Below are 9509 nucleotides of genomic sequence, written 5' to 3'. Positions count from 1 at the left end.
GCTTCTTGTCCAAGCTAGCTGTGACACGCTGAGGTCTGCATGCCTGAAGGGTGCACCTCTGAGGTGGACTCCAGGTGTCCTGGCATGGCTGCAAGGCTACGGTCATGGAAAAGGCAAGGGAGCTGGACTCTCCAGTGGGTGGGCTGTAGCGTAGCAGGGCTGGGGGGCAGCATGCAGGCTGGAAGCTGAAGGCTGATGAGCTTTGGACCACTGCTGCAGTTTATTTATGGCCTGCTTAGCAATTTCAGGCAGGCAGCGTAGGTTAAGGCGTCTCCTGTCCTGGATTGACAGTACAGATCCGATTAGCTATGAAAGCCTCTAATTATTTGTCCTGAATTGCTCTGGTGGTAACCAAGGCTCTGCTATCTCCTCCTTTTGTGTGTGTCCCAGCTGGAAATGCCCCAGTGTCCCTGCAACTAGAGGAGCAAGTGTGATGTGTGAGCAGAGGCGGCACAACCTAATCAAAAGAGACAGCCCCATGAGTTAATGAGGGGATGGACCCGCTTCGTTAACTCTGGGGAGTTCTCTAAGCCCCATCCTGAGAGACAAAGGACTGAGATTACTCGTGGCTAAGATAGGGCTCACGTGATGAATTACTGCAGTGGGAGAGCTGGGTGGAGGGGCTGCAGACCATGGGTATGGGGGGTGGCTGTCAGAAAGGATGTGAAAGCTGGAGGTCCCTTGTATCTGTGCAAGGCAGGCACATCACTCACTGAGTTCAATGTCTATGCCCAGACCAAGCTGCTCATTCTTGTGTTTCAGTGCTCCTTTTGAAGCTGTATCTGAGGGTCCTCAGGAGTCAGAGACAGCAAACACTTCAGTCGCTCTGCCTGTTCTTTGCCATCTGTGCTGCTGCCATCTCTCCAGAAGGACACCTGGTCTTTGTCAATGGTGGGTTCTCCTCTGGCCCCAGTGCTTCAGCATCCAGCCCTTCTTACTGCTTATCTTTGGCTGGTTTATTGATGGTCCAGCGCAGAGGGACTGGTTGGCTTTGCATCTGGCATACTGCCACATATGAAACCAATGGAGGTGACCATCCCAGGGAAATGACCCTGACTCTCAGGGGTCTCTACAGCTTGGCCAACCCAACAGAACTGTTGCAAGCTGGCAGCTGAGAGGGAAGTCACGGACACGAGGTGGCATTACACACGCGAAGCCTGAGGACTTCTTTTTTTTCCAGGCATGCATGCTAAGTTATAGCTGTAGATTCACAGCCACAAAACTATTTTAAGGTGAAAAAAGCTTTGCAGAGCACTTACCGCATCCTCCAGCTCAATCTGGGTGCTCATTGTGCAAAAAAGGAGTCTCAGCTCTCTGTGATAGAAAATGTGTCATTTATGTTCTTAGTAACCTTAACTCCGATCTAAAATGACAGCAGATAGTTCTCAGATGAGACAGGCCATCCAGCCTTGTTTTAAGGCAAAATTTTACACAAGTAATATTAGAGGCCAGCTGAGTGCTTCCACTGTTGTTTTCAGGTCACAAAGTCCCCCCAAAATGGAATTTACATCATAGTTTCGAGATGCTGCCCAAAAGCACGCCACAGCTTCGCTCGCCACGCACAGCTTTTCTCTTTGTGTGTGCGTACAAGACCAGCCCTGCAGCAGAGCCTGCTGGTGGCACGGCTCTGCCCTGAGCCCAAGGCGAAGGGACACGGGGAGAATGGGAAGGACGCCCACCTTGTGAGCCATTTGCAGGCATCCCTGGTGGGACGCAGGTTGCTGGAGAGCTGAGTGCATTTCTCTGACCTCCAGCCGAGGGACATTCAAACGGGGCCTGTCTGCCAAGGCCAGTGCAAGTCTAGGAAGCACCAGACACATCCTTCAAGCCTCTTGGTGTCCTTCCCCTGCAGGCCAGAGGCACATCTGACAAGTTCAAACCAGAGAGCTTCCTCCATACAAATGAGGATGGGGGTAGGGCTGGGTTGTTAACGTACAAAAACTGTTTCTTTCCTGTCCACTTGGAAAGTGGAGCTATTGAATTTTAAGCAGGAAAGACAAAACTCTGTTGAAGAGACGTCTTCTGTGCTTGCTTGGTGAAATCACTGATCACAGTGGTTGGGGGGTCCAGGAAGATGCCAGGCTTGGCCTTATTAATGACTCTGTTGTTGTCTGCTCTAGTTTGCTGGTCTTTGCTCTGGGAGGCAGTTTCCCAAAGCAGCAGCTATTTTCCCCAGAGAAGCCTCCTTGCGAGCTGTCCCCGTGGTGGGGGCTGTTCCTCTGCGTGGCTGGGCTGACCTGCAGAGCTCTGAGGACCTCCTTTATGGCCACAAAAGCCTGAACTTGCAGGTGAAGGGGGCACAGGCAAGAGGGGACCAGGAGATTTTCCCCTCTGGCTTTTCAGGGTGCTCAGCCTTGCTGCTTGGTACCCCTGCAGAGGGGCGCCCATTTCTCCCACCAAGGCCTCTGGTCTCTCCAGCAGCACCAGTTTGGCTGTGCTGGGGACACAGTAGCAGCCTGACCTGTGTTTTTCATCCAGCACTTTGACCATCCAGCAAAGCAGCCATGCAGTTGCTCTGCTCACCTCCTGTTTCCCATCCCAAGCTCAGGGCATCGGACACTCTTGTCTGTGTTTTTCTCCTTGAACCACTTAGTTTTAAAATAGAGCAATTATCTTCCTTCAGAAAGGAGCTTATTCGCTCCAATCTAGGGCAGTTTGGCAGTGCAGCAGCCTGCGCAGCTCTCTTTGGGAGTACGGTTGTGTTCCCAATATGGGTGCCCAGCACGGCTGTGCTCAGCAGCAAGGGGGCTCACATCCGTGGCTTAGGATGGTGGTTGAGTCAGTAGCTGAGGGTCTGAGGAAGAGCATCGCTGGCTCTGAGCAGTGCAAGTCCTTGGTCTCTGTCTCTTCTTCGCAACCACATACATGTCAAAGGGGCACAGGCTTGGCTCCTTGGCAGTGAAGCCAAGACATGGGTGATCCCAAGGCTGTGTGCTGCCAGGGTTCACAGCCCTCCCACTGGGGCCAAGCCCTGAGGGATCCCCAGAGGGGGAAGCTTACCTTGTCTTTGGGTCTCTGTGGTAAGAAAATACAGATATTCAGACTTTCACCTACATGAATATCAACAAATGATAGATCTATGGGGCTGGAAGGAGCTTTGAGAGGTGTCCATGCTCGTGCCTAACGATTGGACAAGTTCTTACACAGGTCGTTGCTGACAGAGGCTTCTCCCATCTGCTCCTAAAATCCCTGCCCATGACCTCCATCTCTTTTACAAGATGAGGAGTTGACTGTGATTTGGGGTACATAATTGCTTCCCAGATTGAATGCTCAAAATCTAAGAGGTCCTTTGCAGAAGCTTGTTGTAGTGATGGCTTCACTGCTGGAGTGGATTCTGCCGGCATCAGCTGCCACATCGGCAGAGGTGTGAAGGGCTTACATCCCTGCATTACATAGATAGCCTAATCTCCTCTGCCTTGGGATCCTTCTGCTGTTTCACAAGTCTACACCCAGCTGTTGCTTAATTAAAATATAAGCAGACAGGAATTCACAAGGAAAATGAAGCTGATTTATTTTTTCTGTGTCCTTGATGCTCTCCTGACATCTCCTTTGGGGACAATAGCTTTGACCCTACATTTGAGTTTTTGTCTTGCAAAGCCAGTCATCTTAATTGGGAACAAAACCATGGAATGGCTAATGTCCTACACCAAGTAGACTGGAGAAGATGTTAGAGAGGAATGATGCCTTCTTTCCCCTTTGCACTGCCAGATGGCCTGTGAGGTCCAGGTGATGTGGCAGTAGTTCATGTTCAGTTTCATCTTTTGAGTGACTTCATATGGTTTTGAGTATCCGGGCTAAACCAGCCTTGACACTAACCATAGCCATGTTGTGCTGTGAAATATGGTCTGGATAGTCAGGAGAACCAGAGAAAAATCTGTGTAATGCATCTGAGGTCACATGGAAAGGCAACATTAGCTACTGAGGATTTCTAGTGTAAGTAGAGAAAAAAAGCAAGCCAACTGGAAGCTGGAGGCTAGGAGTATAAGGCCTGCCTTTATAACAGAGTATTTGACCACAGACATAAGACCAGACTACTTGTCTCTCAGCTGAGCTTTGTGTCCTTTCAGTGAAGCTGGAGCTACAACTTGTGTCCTAGAAGTTGGGGACCTACAGAGGAATCCCAGATGAGCTCTGAGGTGCTACTGAGCATGTCGATTTGGGCTCGACAAACCTTGAGATGCCGAAGCATGGGAGGAGTCTACAGGGGTCTCCTCGTTCCCTGAGCCAGCAGAGCTTGTCCGCCCGCTGGCTTTGGATGAGGCGTGGAAGAAAAAAATTAAAAGGCAAAATTTTGAAGGTTGGGAGAGTTGAATCTCCACCATTAAAGGATTGTAAAACACCTCAGTCATCAAGCCCACCCCAAGTGGCTATTTTAAGCAAAGCTTGGGAGCTCTTCTGGGTAGGGATCCAAGGCTACATGATACAGAAGGCCCAAGCTTCCATGGGTACCCGTTGGGTGGATCAGCTGGGGCAGGGTTTAAGGTGTGGCGTAGCTGAGCAAGAGTTTCCCTTGGGGAACAGACAAACCAGGGCAGTATTTGGTTGCTTTGGATTTCCTCCACAGGAGTGCTGAGCTCTCACCCCCAGACCACAGAGCCCTCAGAGGCTCCCTGGGTTCAACCCACCAGCTTTACACGCTGAATTACTCCATCGCTATGGAGCAAAAGCGATGGTACAGATCCAGCCAGGGCTTTGCGAATGCCTAGAGGCAGATTAGCCTCAGTGTTTTACTGAGCATCTGCAATCTATAGCATCTTTGACGAAGGCAGAGGGGTGTTCGTGGATAAAGCTCCGCTGCACTATTTCTGCACTGCGTAAACTCATTGATGCTGTGTGCTTTTCATACTGGAAATTGAGATTTGCAGCGGTGAAGCGAGTTAGTGAAGGAAGTGAGAGCTGTGGGGAGGGAGAGCAGAAGCACCCAGGAAAGCTGTAAAGCTGCCATTTTAATTTGCTGTATTGTACCCTGAGAACATCATCGTTGCTGGAGCTGCCACCCCAGCTACTCATCTAGTAGGAGATTTGCAAGCAGAAGAGCTTTAAACAGACGGTGAGGATTGAACCTGACATCCCATCAGATTCTCCTTCTCTTGGTCCCTCATCTACCAATAGGCACATCTTCCATTTTGCATATAACATGACCTATTGTATAAATATTTAGTCACCCTGTTGGGAACATTAATTATAAATGGAGACGAAGCTTTTGAAAGCTGCCTGTAGGTCTGGGCACCCAATTTCCATTAATTTTAATGAGAACCAGACATTCAAATCCCTTTTGGTGGCTTTGAGCATCTCAGGCAGGAAGCTTCATCCGACACACCCCTCCTGCTCCCCACTCTGCAATTTAAGAGTGAGATTTGCAAATACCTTACAAATCCTGCAGATTCCCGAGTCGCCCTCGTGCCACGCCGTCGTTCTCTGCTGAGGATGGTGAGCTGGTAGCTTCGGAAGTATTTATAATAAGTTCATTTAATCCACCCCGTTCTTTTTCCCTGCACCCCCTCCACTCCTCCCACCAGGACATTGAAGCAGCGATGCCCGAACGAACCCCCAGCCTGCGCGGTTTTTGACAGAGAAGCTTTGATGCTTGAAAATGACAGCTGCGCTGAGCAGGTCTGAAATGAATGATTGAATTATCTGACTGATTAAAAATGTGCTGTGGCTTGGAAGATCTGATGTCAAGTATTCACTTAGGCGACAGACAAGGAAGAGAGTGTGTAGGGTGTGTGTTTGTGTGTGTGCTGAAAAAAAAACCAGCTGGTGAAATGTGACAAACACCCAGAGCTGCTTGGAGCGGCAGCTTCTTAAGCTCAGCATCCTTTCAAAACCTTCAAATCTTCTGCGTGATACTCAGCAAAAGCTAACACTCAGCGTGGTTGTGGAGGTAATGATTATTTAGACAGACGTCAGCAGTGGTTTAGGAAATGGAAATTGATTTACGAGGTAGTGCAGGCTGGGGAACTGCTTAACCATGTCTCAGTCCCATACTGACCTGTGGCTGAGGAACGATAAGCTCTACCATTGAAAACACAGTTCCCATCTGTATTACAGACACATGCTCGTGGTGCGGGGTGGCCCCAGGGGTGCTGCGTTCAGGGGAACATGCCCTGTGATTGAGATTTTTGAAAAACCTGAGCCCTGGTGAGATTATCTATGAATGGCTGCAAGGATGGAGCCAAGTAGCTTGATTATGGCCGTGCCCTTCATGCTGTCACTGATGGCAACAGCAGATGCATTAAGGCCTGAGGGACAGTAACTGACTTTCCAGACCTATCTCAGCTTCCTTCCCGATCCCATATAGTGAATTGTCCCTTCCTGATGCCTCACAGAAATTCAGCTCTGCTAGGACCTAAATGAAATATCTAGAAGTGAAATGAATTAAAAAAATAAAATTGAACAAGTGTTTTGTTGCAAACGAAATACACTGTGTCACCTTAACTGGTTCAGAGCTTGCAGTGGGAGTTTCACACGGGGGAAAAAATCAAGCCATAAATGTTACAGTTGTAGTTCTTCATTTTGAATGGTCTAGTTCTGATAGTTTACTGAGATGGATTTTTTCATAAATTGTTTAGCTCTTCTTCATCTTCCTGCTTGCAGAAGATCATTATCTTCCTCGAATTCCTTGCTCAAAAGAGAGAAAACATTGGGGTATAACTAATTGCTGTACCAGAAACACTTTCTGTTTAGTCTCTCAGTTCAGCCACTGAACAATTTCTCCTTTGCCCACATAGTTAATGGTAATTCATTGGCATCTATATCATCTCCCCACCGGCATCCCAAAGCGTCCCTCTTATTGAATCCACATGAGCAGTTCAGGAGCGTTCGGAGCGGAGGTGAGGCTGGGATGCTCTTTGCAGAGGTTCATGGAGCTGCGAGCCTTGTCCTTGCTTGTTGTCCCACGGCAACCCAACACCTTCCCAGATGTGGGAGTCCCGTGTCCTCTGGGCTTCTGTTCCCCATGTGTCCCAGACAGACCCTAATTCTTGAGCTTAAAAGAAATCTTAGATCATTTAAATGTCCCTTTCTACCAGCCGCAATTTTCTATTTATAGACAATATGATGCAAGTCAGGTTTATCATAGCAAAATTATTCTTTTAATCCCCCTTCCCCTACCCCCAGCCTTTGAAAATCAGAGCTGGAGAACCTACTGTGGCCCTTAGGTTGGATCCAGACTGACAATCTTGACGAGCCTCGAAGGTGAGGGTAGGTGACTGGGCCAACATCCATGGTCAGAGAGGTTCAAGTTGATCTGCCCCAGCACGGATGTGTCCCTGCAGAATACCGGATTGAACTGGGGGGCTGGACAAATAGCTTCCCTAAACAGCTTCATAACAAATGAGAGGAAATCCATGTGCACAGAACAGCTTTCCAGCCTCAGGGAGAGATGCTGAAGGACTCGTGCTGCTGCCAATAACACAGCCCCAGAGTTTCCAAAAATGACGAGTGATAATTTTCTGTTACCGAAAGTATTGCGGTGAATTTGGTGTCATTCTGTATCAGACCTCAGTCCAACAGATAAAATTGATGGCTGAGCTCAGAATTAATAGTTGCTTAAATGACCCAATTGCATTCGTTATGAGCAGAACGTAATCCTAAACTGATAATACATATGCAAGTCACTTTAAAGTGGTCGATTTTCCGAAGTTGAGAACAATTGCAAGGAAGAAATTATTGGAAGAAAACCTGAGACAAAAATAATGTATGTAATAAATGAGGGTTGTTTAAGAAAACTCTGATAGATGCTGTCTTCACAGCACGCACACAATTTGGAGTCATCAGAGATATTCTTAGCTAAGAATCTGTCATTGTTAAGGGAGAGAAAGGCAGAAATAATAATGGTAATAAAAAACCCAAATAGAAAAAGAAGGGATTCAGTAACAAAAGCTATGAATTAACGGTTATGTAATGCAGAGACCTGGAAGGCTAATTTGAAAGAACAGTCAATGGAAATTATGTTTACTAGCATTAAGGACTATAAAAGAGTGTGCATGGATGTGTATTTATATGCATGTATGTCAGGAAGAAAAGAAATGCTGCGTGTTGTTTTTAGCTGAAGGTGATAAAAGGGTCTCCTCTGATACTGCAGACACAAGCAGTGCCCAGCCATGAAGATTCGTAGCTCTGAAGAAAAGCAGTGCCATGGGTTCATCTCTTACAGAGGTGACGGGAAACTTCTTGCTCCGGTAGTAAACAGGCAGCACGTGATATGTCAACTGGTTAACTGACATTTTTGTACATATCTAGGACCAGAACAACTACACTGAATAGTTTCATAAAACGTGGCTGAGAAATCATTTTAGGTTTTTAATGTTTCAAATCTATTGGTACCTGGGGTACTGGGGTGTATTTGCACCTCAAGTTAGTCAGGTGAAATAGGATGACTTTTGTTTAGGTGAGATCATGAGTGGCAGAGAAGGGAAGGCTCATTGTACTGGAATATAATAAAACATGGAAGGGAAGTGGACCCCTTGTAGCCAGAAGAACAGCAGAGCCCTGCTGGACCTCCCAGAGTTTGCTCAGGGTACAGTTTTCATACTCTAGATCTTAGTGAAATTAGGACAGGTCAGATGCTGAGAATGATTTGGTCTGCTTGGTCACTGCGGTGCTTGCAGTAGCCAGGCTTTGTCATCTAAAAAGAGCCAATGGTTGCAGAGTGACACCAGACGCAGTGTTTAGATGCAAGTCTTGGGGCTGGAGTAATTTCCCCCATGAGGTAATTAACCACTGGACGGTTTGTCTCAGGGTGAAGTGCTTGATGTAGTTCAGAACTTGGTGATGTTCCCCTGTATGCCTGTAACTCAGACAACAGCCCACTTTGATGCAGAAATGCTGGGTGAGGACTTTCTGATCACATCACATCTCATCTTCAAGGACACTTTGTTCCCCTCCTCATCCTCTTTCAGAAATGGCTGCAAGTTTGAGACGTGGCCTCTGGATCTGGCAGTACCTGATGTAAACAGTATCACCTATAGGCTGTGAAGCCTTCTCCTGGGGTGAAGGTGCTTTTTCCTGCACATAAGTAGCAGCTGCTTTATTGGAAGACATTTCTTTGGGGTTTTCCAAATCTCTCAGGCCAAAGAGTTTTCAGTTGGCTGTTAAAGCAGGGGGTTTTGGCAATTCCCCCTTCATAACATCTCCCTCCCACCTTCTGACCCATCACGGCACCGTAGTCCATCAGTGGCTCTGTGACCACCCACCAAGCGTGAGCCACCCTGGACCAAGCCACGGTGGAGCAGGAACCAATGCAACCAGAGAAGAGCCAGTTGTGGGTCTCATGTTCAGTCTCCAAGGCTTCACCCTCAATCCAGCAAAGCATTGCGCTCTGTGGGGTCTCTGCAGGTGTGTGCGCTCACATGCACTGATGTATGTGCACTCACACACACTGATGTATGTGCACATACACCCACGCACACACACATACAAAGGTGTACACTTTCTTTGGACTCTCTTCCAAGAACCTCTCCTGTCTCCTTTCCATCTTCCCAGACTTACAAACCCATTAGCAGCCA

The sequence above is a fragment of the Patagioenas fasciata genome, chromosome 14 (assembly GCF_037038585.1).
Source record: "Patagioenas fasciata isolate bPatFas1 chromosome 14, bPatFas1.hap1, whole genome shotgun sequence".
Lineage (NCBI taxonomy): Eukaryota > Metazoa > Chordata > Aves > Columbiformes > Columbidae > Patagioenas > Patagioenas fasciata.
The sequence above is the reverse complement of the archived record's forward strand: the minus strand, read 5'-3'. Positions refer to the sequence as shown.